The 15535-nt window shown below is 46.6% G+C and overlaps 1 pseudogene; it reads left to right on the top strand.

The window, feature by feature from the left end:
• The first annotated feature begins 14038 nt into the window (after positions 1–14038).
• On the top strand, positions 14039–14155 carry LOC124796911 (annotated as a pseudogene).
• The last annotated feature ends 1380 nt before the right edge of the window (positions 14156–15535 follow it).

Raw genomic sequence — 15535 nt, 5'->3', positions numbered from 1 at the left:
TCCTGATTGTGGCGCTCACCTGCACGGCGCCAAACACGCATACGACCATCATTGGCACCAAGGCAGAAGCGACTCTCATCGCTGAAGACGACACGTCTCCATTCGTCCCTCCATTCACGCCTGTCGCGACACCACTGGAGGCGGGCTGCACGATGTTGGGGCGTGAGCGGAAGACGGCCTAACGGTGTGCGGGACCGTAGCCCAGCTTCATGGAGACGGTTGCGAATGGTCCTCGCCGATACCCCAGGAGCAACAGTGTCCCTTATTTGCTGGGAAGTGGCGGTGCGGTCCCCTACGGCACTGCGTAGGACCCTACGGTCTTGGCGTGCATCCGTGCGTCGCTGCGGTCCGGTCCCAGGTCGACGGGCACGTGCACCTTCCGCCGACCACTGGCGACAACATCGACGTACTGTGGAGACCTCACGCCCCACGTGTTGAGCAATTCGGCGGTACGTCCACCCGGCCTCCCGCATGCCCACTATACGACCTCGCTCAAAGTCCGTCAACTGCACATACGGTTCACGTCCACGCTGTCGCGGCATGCTACCAGTGTTAAAGACTGCGATGGAGCTCCGTATGCCACGGCAAACTGGCTGACACTGACGGCGGCGGTGCACAAATGCTGCGCAGCTAGCGCCATTCGACGGCCAACACCGCGGTTCCTGGTGTGTCCGCTGTGCCGTGCGTGTGATCATTGCTTGTACAGCCCTCTCGCAGTGTCCGGAGCAAGTATGGTGGGTCTGACACACCGGTGTCAATGTGTTCTTTTTTCCATTTCCAGGAGTGTATTTCGTACCAGTCCTCCTTGTCACTAGTAATAAATTTAGCACTGTTCACAAAGTTAAATTTACAGTTCACAGTTCTCACTGTACGAGCGTGCGCGTAACCGTCGCGGCGCGGCTGATTGTTGATAATGCGGAAACGCGATGACCGAACGCACGTCGTCACGCTCGCTACAAGACACTCGCACTTGACTGCACTCTTTTGTGGTAACTAATTTCTGCTGATTCACATCAGTTCATTCTGGGAGACCGAACACGGCGCGGATGATCGATGCTGTGCGACACGCAACGAGAGGATACGCAAACACGTTATAGACGGCACTGCTCATTTTTTTTTATCTTGACGCACTTTCCTCTGAATCACTTCCATATTTCATCACTTTGCTGTAACAGCCTGAATACTAAAAAAAAAACCTCTCACATGCAGAGCCACACACTGCACAACATGACAGTTCCGTGTCCCGCGCTCCACTCACTACCGACTCGGCTGCCCGCAAAGATACTCCACAACTAAGCCAGCGATATGACAATGCGCTTAGATGGTATCAACGGTAAACGCGAACAGCGGCAATGAACTCTGGTGGCCGGTCTTCATATCAGTAAGAATTGCAATTATAAATCATTTTCATGCCCGCAGATGGTGTATACGTGTATGAAGTAACAGTGGCGTCCCGACATATCTTGAGCCGCTTCACCTTCTTCTTTCTGGCAGTGTACATTTCTTTTTGCACAGTTTAAGACTCTGAGACCAACAGCCTTGATGCAATGGTAACACCGCTTCCCGTCAGATCACCGAAGTTAAGAGCAGTCGGGCTGGGCTAGCACTTGGATGGGTGACCATCCGGTCTGCCGAGCGCTGTTGGCACTCGGGGTGCACTCAGCCCTTGTGAGGCAAACTGAGGAACTACTTGACTGAGAGGCAGCGACTCCGGTCTCGTAAACTGACGTACGGCCGGGAGAGCGGTGTACTGACCACATGACTCTCAAAATCCTCATCCAGTGACGCCAGAGGTCTGAGGATGACACGGCGGCCGGTAGGTACCGTTGGACCTTCCGAGACCACTTCGGACGGAGTTTAGTTTCAAGACTGAAAAAATTCTGCAGGTATTCTGAGATTTTGGCATACGCAATCTCCTTGCTCAACTCCGTCACTATCCTGATGAAATCTAACAGAAGTCGTTGAACTGCAAGGGATTGCAAGATAAAAGCCTTTCCAGTGCTTAGTCCTGTACGGTGAAACATTACAGACGAGTAGTTTTATACATCAGCATACAGAAAAGGCTGTTAGCTGCCAGCGCCAGTAAAATTCATGTTTTGTGCCATAAGGGAGTTTTTTGACATTGTGCAGCTGCTAGTTCACGAGCTCGAGCCCCGTAGTGGAGTCGTAATACATTAGTTTTGCGGAATCTTGCTTTATTATGTTTTACTGTAGACTTTATCATACACGTAAACTCTTATTTACATGAAACACTAGTGCACCCGTTTGGGTTCTAACGGTACATTTTCTGTTATAAAAACCGCGCACATACAGTTTTAGTAATGAATAAAATACGAAGATCAACAATTCTTAAGATGGTTGAGATAGCTCTGAGCACTATGGGACGTAACTTCTGAGGTCATCAGTCCCCTAGAACTACTTAAACCTAACTAACCTAAGGACATCACACACTTCCATGTTCGAGCAGTATTCGAACCTGCGACCGTAACGGTCGGGCGGTTCCAGGCTATAGCGCCTAGAACCGCTCGGCCACTCGACCGGCCGAAGATTCTTAGAGTATCTGGCAAACTTATGAAATCCTTCTCAGAGTATCAGATTTTCATAATACTTTACAACGAATTAAAATATGCAAGTAAGCATAAACGAACTTAAATACGAAAAAACAAGTTTGAATACTAAATCATATCGCGAGCGCCGGTGAGCGATGCAGCAGAGACGTCATTTCGGCCGTCGGGTTACAGGACGACGTGATGGAGACCACTATGTACAGCGTCATTGGACGGACGTATTGGAGGGGTCTTCAGTTAACACATTCCCTATGGTTATTAATGTCGACTTCGCAAACCCTTACCTCTAGCAGCTTCCAAATCAACGTGATACTCTCTCCATAGATTAATTCGGGGCAGCCACTGGAGGCCAAACAGACACCTTCCTCCTCAGTAACCAGGACAGCAACAATAGCTTGTGGGCCCCAGACGATGTACACTGAGCTGACAAAAGTCATGGGATACCTCCTAGTAGCGTGTCGGAGCTCCTTTTGGTCGCCGTAGTGCAACAACACGACATAGCGTAGGCTCCACAAGTCTTTGGAAGTCCGCTGGAGAAATACGTACAGGACCGTGCTGCCTCTGCAGCCGTCCATAACGGCGAACGTGTTGCCGGTGCAGGATTTTGTGCACAAACTGGCATCTCGATTATGTCCCACAAATGTTCGATGGGATTCATGTTGGGCGATCTGGTTCGACAAATCATTCACTCGAATTGTCCAGAATGTTCTTCAAGTTAATCGCGAACAACTGTGGACCGGTGACATGGAGCATTCTCATCCATAAAAAATTCCACCATTGTCTGGAAACTTAAAATCCATGAATGACTATAAATGGTCTCCAAGCAAGCCAAAATAACCATTTCCATTCCATGATTGGTTCAGTTTAACCAAACCACTCCACACCAGCATGGAGCCACTGCGGCGGCGCGGTTCTTTCCGTCCCTTTACGACGGACCTGCACCTACCTGTGAACATTGTCTCAGCAGATCATCAGTAGGAAAGCCGAGTGAAACCTACTGTACTTCGACGTGAACCAGGCTGCAATTAAACTCACTAATCTACGGTTCGGGAGAAAGTTTTCACACAAATGAAAGGTTGGAAATTTTGTCCTCAATTAATATATTCTGAAACTTAGGTGAACAAGTATCCCTGCCAAGTCCGTGCTAGTTTTAACACAGTCACTCACAATCCCTTTCACTCACGTTAGCAAGATTATGGTGTTGCATTTCTCGAAAACGTAAAAGCTACAAAAATACTGATTGTTTTTGATTGAGAATGCTCGCCAAATATTAAGTCTGTCGGTACCAAATGCAGTCACAGTTTTTAACCACCGACCTACTCAATACGTCACGCGGTATATATGTCTTTTTTCTTCACAAAATGCACTTAGAATTTCCGAAATTTCTACACCCCCATCGGAATAACTATGCCGTCACTTTACCACACTTTTGATGGATGAAACACTGTTAGATCCGGCAACTTATCATTTCCATCGGAACTACTGCTACACACGTCCGAACTGTTTCATGGCTAGGCTCCCACTCTTCTCTAGAGTAAGTCTTCTCTATCCAGCAGAGAAAGGCGCGCGAAGAATATTGCTTTACCATTGGTCAGTTTACTCAACAGACAACAGCAAAACAACATTTTCCCGCGTCAGTCCGCGCTTTTCATCAATAACCAATCGCAAAATAGTAAACCTAACGACTGCACTTTTTACCGACGTAATTATCTAATATGCTGAAGTTTTGCTTATGCATAAAGTTATTCACTATATTTATTTATACCTGAATTAACTTTCCCTTTACCATAAACTTACTTTACAAATCTATTCTACAAAAATCCCCTTTCTCCATATCCATACTTCTCCGAAATGTTCCCGCACTAAATCCTACCACATAACTCGTTAAACAATTATCTTCGTATTAACCTTAAACGACACTCAGGCATCATTCCTAGTGCTAAAACACATTTATAACATTTTACATACACAAAAAGAAATAATAACACTTTATGAAAATACTAGAACAGTTTATGAAAAACATTCTATTACTTCAGTGCACTCTAGTGGGCACGATCGAAACTGACATCACAGTCCCCCTATCCAATATTGTCCTCTATCGGCTGATACATAAACTACGTGCGCGTCCAGTCTCGCGTCACCGTCTGTCACTGTCCAGCTCTGAGACACATCTCCCACTTAACCGCCTCCAAGGCGGGATCGTTATACGGCGCTACGCCCCACCACCACCACCTTGCACATTACGTTGTTGACAACTTGTGTCCATGGTTTCGTGGGGTCTGCACCATACTCGAATCCTAGCATCAGCTCTTACCAACTGAATTCGGGACTCGTCTGACCAGACTATGTTTTTTGAGTCGTCTAGGATCCAACCGATATGGTCCCGAGCCCAGGACAGGCGCTGCAGGCGACGTCGTGCTGTTAACAAAGGAACTCGCGTCGGTCGTCTGCTGCCGCAGCGGATCAACGCCAAATTTCGTCGCACGTCCCACATTGATTTCTGCGGTGATTTCATGCAGTGTTGCTTGTCTAGTAGCACTGATAACTCTACGCAAACGCCGCTGAATATTGAAATAAAATTCCAGTCACGTTCTATATTTCTGTAACTGGTGTTATTTTTTAAGCATATACTAAAACTACTATGAAAAGTTCTGTTAACAACAGTATCACAACTCTTTTACATTTAATTTCCAAACTTTCTCTTCTTGGGTTCACTGATAGAGATATATTCCTTTACTGTCCCTCTATATCAAATGGTTCAAATGGGTCTGAGCACTATGGGACTTAACTTCAGAGGTCATGAGTCCCCTAGAACTTAGAACTACTTAAACCTAACTAACCTAAGGACATCACACACATTCATGCCCGAGTCAGCATTCGAACCTGCGACCGTAGCGGTCGCACGGTTCCGGACTGTAGCGCCTAGAACCGCTCGGCCACTCCGGCCGGCCCCTCTTTATCATCCAGCAATATTGGGCCATCATTCTTTCTTTCCATTTCTCTCGTACCTCTTCTCTGTCTTCTTAATATGGTGCAATTGAAATTCTTGCTACTCACTACAACGTCTCCTACTTTGAGGAAAGTAGTCAATATGTGAGTTTAGAAAATGGACTTTTCCACTCATGCCACAGTGCAAATTCCTGGAATTTTCCAACGTGGCTTTCACAATGTTCTTGCAGTTTGAATGTTCGGTAATTCTTAGAAACTTACAGTAACAGACATGAAATCAGTCCATATCGTCTTCTCTAACACAGTATTCTTAAATTCGTGGTGCTTAATCAATTTGAGGACCAACAAAAGATTCCAGTATTTCTTGACTGATGAAGGGAAATTTCATAGAAAGGTCTTTAAAGGAGGATACACCTCGCGGGGGAGCCCTTTCAAACTGCTTCATCAAGCGTAATCTGTACGTTGTGGTGGAAGAAATATCTTGTCAACCTTACAAGCCATTAATGCAAGATATTTTTAGTGCCGGACATAATATGTCTCCGATTAGGCGAAGCCTTTAGACTCTACGCTTTTTCTCTGTCCAGCTACTCCACTCGTATTAAAAGTTTGGTATTTTCGTGTACACATCTTGGAGTCATGGAAAAATTCCTGTAACTGAAAATAAAATTAAATGTATTCCATTATGAAAAAAATTTCCGAATAGAAGAAATGTGGCGACAGTTTTAAGTTCACAATAAAAAAGTTTGATCAGATAGTATGATATCATGTAGGCCAGTGTAATGTTACAGCAGGTTTTGATCCCTAGCAGTCTCGCATACAGCTACAGCAAGTCGGAAAAAAAATCGGTTTTGTGGCTGGTTCATTACCTCATCCGATCCCACACCGCATTGAACCGTAAATTTACATTCAAAATCTTTTCTTACAGAATTTACTAGCGATTCATCAAGAACATTAACACATTTAATCACACTAGCTGACCGTCAAAGTAGTTGCCAGGAAGTAACTGATGGAAAATGAAATTACTTTTAACAAATGTGAATTTTACTCCTAAAAGCCTTTTCAAAAACAAATTTAAAATTATAAGCAGAAAAGCACCCTCGAAATATCAAGTTACAGTTTTATTTAGAGGCAGAAACAACAATATTAACAGTAGGAGCCTTCGGGCTGAGAAGCTTGCCTGCTCCCTTTCAACACGGCCGTAGTCATGACCGCTCACAACAACCTCTGACAGAGTACACTGGCGCAAATCTACAACACACCAGATTACCTTAAACTAAAAAAGTTTTAACAACTCGCACAAACACATAAACTATGCACCCCGTAAGAGGAATGAAAATGGTACAACCCTCAAATTATTTGCCACCGAAAGTGCAATTTTTTTAAAGGTCTCTTACGGTGGAAGGGTGGCAACCTTACAACCTAAAATAACTATTTAAGTAAAACCCATAAAATGCAGACTTACATAAAATGTACAACATGCTGTACATTACACATATACCACCTCGCAAGATGATAAGCAAGATAGAAACATATTTCAAGAATTCGGCCTTTAAGCAATAAATTCGTTAACACCGAATGCGACAACCATGACAGAGGCAGCTATTAACGTATGGCAGTTTGACAGAGGGGGGCGGGAGGTTACTAAACAAACCGAACCGCAGATTGCTCTAAACCTCCCCAATTCCACAAGGGAAAAACGGACCACCCAATTCACAAATAACCACCTTCCCGTGGTCTCGGGTGGGCAAAAGGGGGAAGAATGGTGGGACGACCCCAAAACAAAGCGGCTGGTGACCTCACCAAGAAAGCAAGTAGAATTTAACAAGTAAATGAAACAACATATCTCCGATCACTTAACTTCTAATAAACTGCGATTTCTGGCGTAGACCTGGCGCAGCACCCCCAACGCTCTCCCGAACCGTCCGCTGCCAGCCGCTTCAACGGACGCAGGAAGGCGCGCCGATCTCCCGTCTCACGGCGTCGCAGCTCGTCCCGGCCAGCCCAATGTCGTGGTTTCACTCCTGTTGCTCTCGTGTGAACCGCGAAGCCACTACACCTTTCTATACGGTGCTGCCCAGTGGACTCACGTGGCGAACTCACACGCGCCGACGCTCAAGGCGGACAAGTCTTCTCGTGTCTCAGTGCGCGACCGACCAACCGACCGATCCAACCGCCAATGGCCGTTGCCTGAGCAACTCGAGCAACTGGCGGCCTAACGTGCAGACTCAGATGCAGGAACTCAGCCCCGACCGGGCAACCACTAGCTGAGTTCTGTTACTGGCAGAGTGGCTAGACTCTCATTTTCTGGCTTTAAAGTTTGATCCAAACGACAGACATACTAGCACTCCGACGACAGACAGACACTAACTGCCGCACAAATGCAAACGAGAGACAGACCAGCAACTGGTGACCCGAGACTGACCTAGCCACACTCCGACTGACCCCCTGGCGAGCTCATAGCGCCCCTTAAATGCACGTGAACAGCCAACCTTTCTGCTTTCCCACGAGAGGGAGACACCAAAGCTGCGATTACCACAGCGGCGCCACCGCCAGAAACGGAGGGCGACTGCTTCACACAAAACGCTGCGGCTCGCTCTTCAAAACAGCAATTTTTATACCACGGCTCACGCACCCTGCCTAAACCGACGTGCAGTACGCCGTGATAAACAAAGTAAGAGCCTACGGAATATCAGACCAGCTGCGTGGCTGGATTGAAGAGTTTTTAGCAAACAGAACACAGCTCGTTGTTCTCAATGGAGAGACGTCTACAGACGTTAAAGTAACCTCTAGCGTGCCACAGGGGAGTGTTATGGGACCATTGCTTTTCACAATATATATAAATGACCTAGTAGATAGTGTCGGAAGTCCCATGCGGCTTTTCGCGGATGATGCTGTAGTATACAGAGAAGCTGCAGCATTAGAAAACTGCAGCGAAAGGCAGGAAGATCTGCAGCGGATAGGCACTTGGTGAAGGGAGTGGCAACTGACCCTTAACATAGACAAATGTAATGTATTGCGAATACATAGAAAGGAGGATCCTTTATTGTGTGATTATATGATAGCGGAACAAACACTGGTAGCAGTCACTTCTGTAAAAGATCTGGGAGTATGCGTACGGAACGATTGGAAGTGGAATTATCATATAAAATTAATTGTAGTAAGGCGGGTACCAGGTTGAGATTCATTGGGAGAGTCCTTAGAAATTGTAGTCCATCAACAAAGGAAGTGGCTTACGAAACACTCATTGGACCTGTATTTGGGTATTGCTCATCAATGTGGGATCCGTACCAGATCGGGTTGACGGAGGAGATAGAGAAGATCCAAAGAAGAGCGGCGCATTTCGTCACAGGGTTATTTGGTAACCGTGATAGCGTTACGGAGATGTTTAGCAAACTCAAGTGGCAGACTCTGCAAGAGAGGCGCTCTGCATCGCGGTGTAGCTTGCTGTCCAGGTTCTGCTTACACCTCCCGAGGAGATCACGAATGTAAAATTAGAGAGATTCGAGCGCGCACGGAGGCTTTCCGGCAGTCGTTCTTCCCCCGAACCGTACGCGACTGGAACAGGAAAGGGAGGTAATGACAGTGGCACGTAAAGTGCCCTCCGCCACACACCGTTGGGTGGCTTGCGGAGTATAAATGTAGATGTAGATGTAGATGTAGAGGTCGCAAACGGAGCGTACATTCGTCCCCCGGCCGTGTGGCGGTCAGCTGCAGCGCGTTACAACAGCGGGAATCGGCTTTAGGGCTCGGTGCGCCTTGACTGCCGGTGAGCGTTGTTAAAAGTGGCGGCCGGGCGCGAATGACCAGGCCGTGGACGGGCGGCGGCGCTTTACGACGTGTCCGGCGGGCCACGTCCCTCCGTGGCCCCGTCGTGCGCAGTCGTTAGGCGCCGACCGCCGCCTATAAAACAGCGGCTATACGCGGCCCCACAGCATCCCCACACGGCGCGCTATCGACACGTCCTGCAGCCTATCGACACGCCTTACTGCGCTGCCCAGCTGTCCGCCCGGAATACTAAGTGCTGCTTACACTCGTTACCTCCTGTCCCGACAACGCTCTTCTCCCCACTTACACACATCCACGTACTTTTGGACAGCTCACTTGTACCTGTTCATTACTTGTACGCTGCTGACGCTTTAACGCGCCAAAGTACAGGAGGTACTACACGCAGTGTACGATTCGAAATGGCCAGCTGCAACTGTTTCCAGCCGCGCGGGATTAGCCGAGCGGTCTAGGGCGCTGCAGTCATGGACTGTGCGGCTGGTCCCGGCGGAGGATCGAGTCCTCCCTCGGGCATGGGTGTGTGTGTGTTTGTCCTTAGGATAGTTTAGGTTGAGTAGTGTGTAAGCTTAGGGCCTGATGACCTTAGCAGTTAAGTCCCATAAGATTTCACACACATTTTTGAACATTTCATTAGCCGAGCGGTCTAAGGCGCTGCAGTCATGGACTGTGCGGCTGGTCCCGGCGGAGGATCGAGTCCTCCCTCGGGCACGGGTGTATGTGTTTGTCCTTAGGATAATTTAGGTTAAGTAGTGTGTAAGCTGATGACCTCAGCAGTTAAGTCCCATAAGATTTGACACACATTTGAACATTTTTGAACTGTTTCGACACATGGCACAAGACACCAGTTGCGGCAACCGTTGCACAAACTGGGGAAGTAATGATCTCTTGTACACAATTACAGCTTCTGTGATGTACACTGGAGCACCAAAGAAACTGGTATATGCCTGTGTATTCAAATGTAGAGATTTGTTAACGGGCGGAATACGGCGCTGTGGTCAGCAACACCTATATAAGACAAGAAGTGTCTGGCACAGTTCTTCGATGGGTTACTGCTGCAACAATGCCAGGTTATCAAGATTCATGTGAGTTTGAACGTCGGCGTACGAGAACTGGGACACAGCATCTCCGAAGTAGCGATGAAGTGTGGATTTTGCCGTACGACCATTTCACGAGTGTACCGTGAATATCTGCTATCCGGTAAAACACCACATCTCCGACATCGCTGCGGTCGGAGAAAGATCCTGCAAGAACGGGACCAACGACGAGTGAAGAGAATCGTTCAACGTGACAGAAGTGCAACACTTCCACAAGTTGCTGTAGATTAAAAAAAAAACAAAAACAAAAAAAAAACACTGCGCACTATGGGACTTAACTTCTGTGGTCATCAGTCCCCAAGAACTTAGAACTACTTAAACCTAACCAACCTAAGGACATCACACACATCCATGCTCGAGGCAGGATTCGAACCTGCTACCGTACCGGTCGCGCGGTTCCAGACTGAAGCTCCTAGAACCGCTCGGCCACTCCGGCCGGCTGCAGATTTCAGTACTGGGCCATCAACGAGCGTCAGCGTGCGGTCCATTCAACGAAACATCATCTATATGGGCTTTCGGAGCCGAAGGCCCACTCGTGTACACTTGATGACTCCACGACACGAAGTTTTTCGCCTCGCCTGGGCCAGTCAACACCGACATTGGACTGTTGATGACTTGAAACTAGTCTCATTTGAAACAGTATCGAGCGGATGGACGTGTATGGGTAAGGACACAAGCTCATAAATCCATGGACCCTGCATGTCAGCACGGGACTGCACGTGGAGGCTCTGTAATGGCGTGGGACGTGTGCTGTTGGAGTGATATGGGACCCCTGATACGTCTAGATTCTACTCTGACAGGAGACACGTACTTCAGCATCCTTTCTGATCACCTGCATCCATCCATGTCCATTGTCCACTTCGACGGACTTGGGCAATTCCAGCAGGACAATGCGATATCCCACACGTCCAGAATTGCTACAGAGTAGCTCCAGGGACACTCTTCTGAGTTTAAACACTTCCGCAGGCCACCAGTCTCCCCAAACATGAAAATTGTTGAGCATATCTGGGAAGCCTTGCAACTTGCTGTTCAGAAGAGAACTTACCCTCTCGTACTCTTAAAGATTTATAGACAGCCCTGCGGGGTGTCAATTTCCTCCAGCACTACTTCAGACGTTAGTCCAGTGCATGCCACGTCGTGTTGCGGCACTTCTGCGTGCTCACTGGGGCCCTACATGGTATTAGGCAGGTGTATAAATTTCTTTGGTTCTTCCGTGTGTAATACTGAAACAAGGTGCTACTGTATGCAGAATGAAGTGCAGCTTAATTATAAATAACACGTAAAAAAGCAACTAGAAAAAGGTGATGCCTAATGAAAGTATCATTTTGCACAGTCCACACACAAAATGTAAATAATGTACTCGTGCTTTCTTTGCATAAATATTGTTGTTGTTGTATTGTTATTGTTGTTCTCGTGGTGATTCTGTAATGTTTTTTTATAATTACTGAAATTACTTAAATGAATGCCTGTACTGGGAATGCATACAAATCTGGAGTTTCCAGAATGAGATTTTCTGCAGGGTTCGCAGAAGAGCTTCTGTAAATTTTGGAAGGTAGGAGACGAGGTACTGGCAGAAGTAAAGTTGCGAGGGCGGGGCGTGAGTCGTGCTTGGGTAGCTCAGTTGGTAGAGCAAAGGTCCCGAGTTCGAGTCTCGGTCCGGCACACAGTTTTAATCTGCCAGGAAGTTTCAAATCTGGCGTTATCGTGTAGTGTGTTTTAACTGCAAGTGATGTACTTACTCTGTCTTATTGTTAGCAGAAACTTTACACGAACTGACTGAGCAATACAACTTCAATTACCTATAAAGAAGGACAGTCGCTGCAAAATGCATTCACCCCTTGATGTACTGAATCCTCTGGCCCTGTTCAGAACTGGTGCCTGTGCGCATAACAAACGAATGAAATTGTCTTATCACTAAAGCAGCAACCGTGGAACGCGTTATATTCTGCTGTCTCGTGAGGAAGAACAAAACAGTCTCCCTACAGGCTCAGCGGTGTGCAATACTGGCCGTAATACTTTGAAATACACGTGATATTCTTTTGGCTGATCAATAACATTTAGTTAAAATTTAATGTCTTTATAAAACATATGACTTGGACAGGGCGGCGGTAGTGATTTGGGTAAATTACGGCCTTTTTCAACAGTGAGGCTGTATTCGAAGTTACGTTTGGCTTTTCAAAGCGTCTGACAACTGAAATTACATTACCCAGTAAAATTACATCCCTTTTACTAAGTGAAAACCTTTCTTTGCTGACGTAGTCACAAATATTGAGATTTGTACAGTAAGTACTATCTAACATCACTAAAAAGCATAAAGACCAATCATCATATTAAGTATACCTGTGTTAACGAATCTTAGAAACATTACAAAAGGGAAATATCTAACTAGCCTATATATCAAATCTGTTTACGTACATCCTCAACACAGGACTCACTATTACCAATAATCAGCCAACTCATTCACACTAACGCGCTGGCAAAAGTAATGAAAAATTAACTTCTTTACCTTAAATGCGAGAAGACTTCTGCTTCCACATTTATATTTACAATAATACATGTACTCGTAAAGCTTCTTGTAATATCGATCCAGCAATCCTTTTTTGTCACAATTGCATTTACATTTCATCATTTCACTTTACATTCCATTACAGAATCACTCATCATTTTAAGTACCTATTTTACGTGCGGTGTAACACAAAATAATGGGATGAGAAAATTGCTACATTATAATTCAACACTTGGTGGCTTTACAGACCACACCACAGAAACTGCCTACTATTCTTCCGCTCACAGACTGATACACACTCACTGCTGTGTGCCAAGCTTTCTCGTACTCCAACAATACAATCTCAGACCAGAAGCTCTGCGGTGGTGCGCTTTATACAGCCCATCAGACACATACATCGTTTACAAGATAATAGTTTCATTTTAGTTTACATTACTATCATTACAGTATTCGAGTGCTACATATATGTGTACCTCTGTAGACTCCTTTCAACTCAAAGATTGCTTCATTGCACCTCCCTACGCTAGCCTTTGCTGTGCGAACCTCTTCATCTCTGCAACTTACGAGTTCCGTTCTCGACCCTCACACACTTCCCTGCATTATCAAATTAGTCATCCCTTGACGGCTCAGAAACTTTCCCATTGAGCCATTCGTTCTTTTACTCAAGTTATTCCATAAACTTCTTTACTCCCCAATACGACTGAATACCTCTTCAGTGGCCGTCCGATCTACCCATCCGATCTTCAGCATTCCTTTGTAGCACCTCATTCTCCTTCGCGTTTTCCGTTCTTATTGTCCGCGTTTCACGTATACGGCTACAGTCCAGATACACTCATCAGCCAAAACGCGCACCGCGACGTCGGATGCCCCCTGCTGGCGTTGCGGGCACGTGACGCGGTAACACAAGTACGTAAACGAAGTAGACACGGATGGGAGATCACCCCAGCGAAGATATGGCCGGAAAATGAGGAAATACAATGAGATACGCGACTTTGACTAAGGGTAGATTATTGAAAGCTCAAGAGCAGCCATAGAAATTTTCAAAGCAATCAGCATCTTGTATTAACACAGAAACCAGTTGGAGAACCCAAGTTTCTGTTCGGAAGATTTTTTTGTGCCACCTTGTTATAATACTTTTAGGCAACGGCCTTGCCGCAGTGGATACACCGGTTCCCGTGAGATCACCGAAGTTAAGCGCTGTTGGGCGCGGCCGGCACTTGGATGGGTGACCACGCAGCCGCCATGCGCTGTTGCCAGTTTTCGGGGTGCACTCAGCCTCGTGACGCCAATTGAGGAGCTACTCGACCGAATAGTAGCGGCTTCGGTCAAGAATACCATCGTAACGGCCGGGAGAGCGGTGTACAGACCCCATGCCCTTCCTATCCGCATCCTCCTCTGAGGATGACACGGCGGTCGGATGGTCCCGGTAGGCCACTCCTGGCCTGAAGACGGAGTGCTTTTTTTATAATACTTTTAATAAATCACGTATACGTGTCCACATTCAGCAGAAAGACAAATAACTGTATCGTTTGGTGTGGAGTAAAGTGAACTGTCAGGTACTGTTCGTGAAAAAAAAGGAGGGAACTCTGGCTCAAGCTTTATGTGCAAAACAGAATTAAAGCGATCGTTACAGGGGTGTTGCACGCATTCCAGGAAGAAGAACGATGGCGGCCATAAGTTGAAGGACTGAGAGATCGCACTTTTATTTTCAACAGCAGGGCCGGAGAACGCCTCGAACGTAGTGCTCGAGACGGAAGATGTGTGACTGTCTGGTTCCAATCTAGAACGCACTGGCACATCGCCATTTCCGGGACGCTTTGGTTCGATTTATGACAGCAGAGACTTCAGTTATAAGCCAAATAACGGGTCTTTAACTCGTCCGTACCGTGTGAACGTCCCCCGGCTGCGCTGTACACTACTGGGGGCTGTGACCGGCGAGGTGTTCGCTGCCTGCCGGTATCTGAGGGCCCCAGCCCCTCAGGCAGCCATTACGGTTCCTGCACGGCGACGGCGGAACGCGGGGCTCTCGCCGCAGTTAATTGGGTGTTAAGGCCTCGTGATGGCCTAACAACCGAGAAATATGTTCGACGCGGACAAATAAATGTTCCCTAAACTCTATTGCTTACAGCTTTATACATTCTAAGTACACAAAACCCCATTTAAAGGCTCTCCGCAAGTCCGATACACAGCCCCGAAATTTTACACTTAACGATTACTTCGATTTTTAACTCCAGATAAGATCGCCGTAGAATTAATCCGAAGCGTAATACTGGCGGTCATTCTTTCTGTGACGCTAATAGCAGAGATTCTCGACTTTAGGTCCAGTATGAGTTCTTGCGTTTAAAAAGAGAATCTCGTTTCATTAAACACAGCTTTCGTGTATAAGTGCCCACGTGACAGTATGCAGTTACTTCACGGTCTTCGGCGCTTCGCTTAGTGATTGGCGTATTTCTTACACTTTGACTCAATACTACATTCTGCGTTATGAAAGCATGGGTTTTTAAACTCGATCTGAAATCTATTACAGTAAGATTAATGCAATGGAAGTCAATAAAGTCTATACAGGAATGTCCCACGAGGAATGGTAAGTATTCATGGTTTGACAGGAACGACCGTTTGAAGTAAGACACTTCGTA

Source organism: Schistocerca piceifrons, chromosome 4 (assembly GCF_021461385.2).
Source record: "Schistocerca piceifrons isolate TAMUIC-IGC-003096 chromosome 4, iqSchPice1.1, whole genome shotgun sequence".
Taxonomy (NCBI): Eukaryota; Metazoa; Arthropoda; class Insecta; order Orthoptera; family Acrididae; genus Schistocerca; species Schistocerca piceifrons.
The sequence above is the reverse complement of the archived record's forward strand: the minus strand, read 5'-3'. Positions and strand labels throughout refer to the sequence as shown.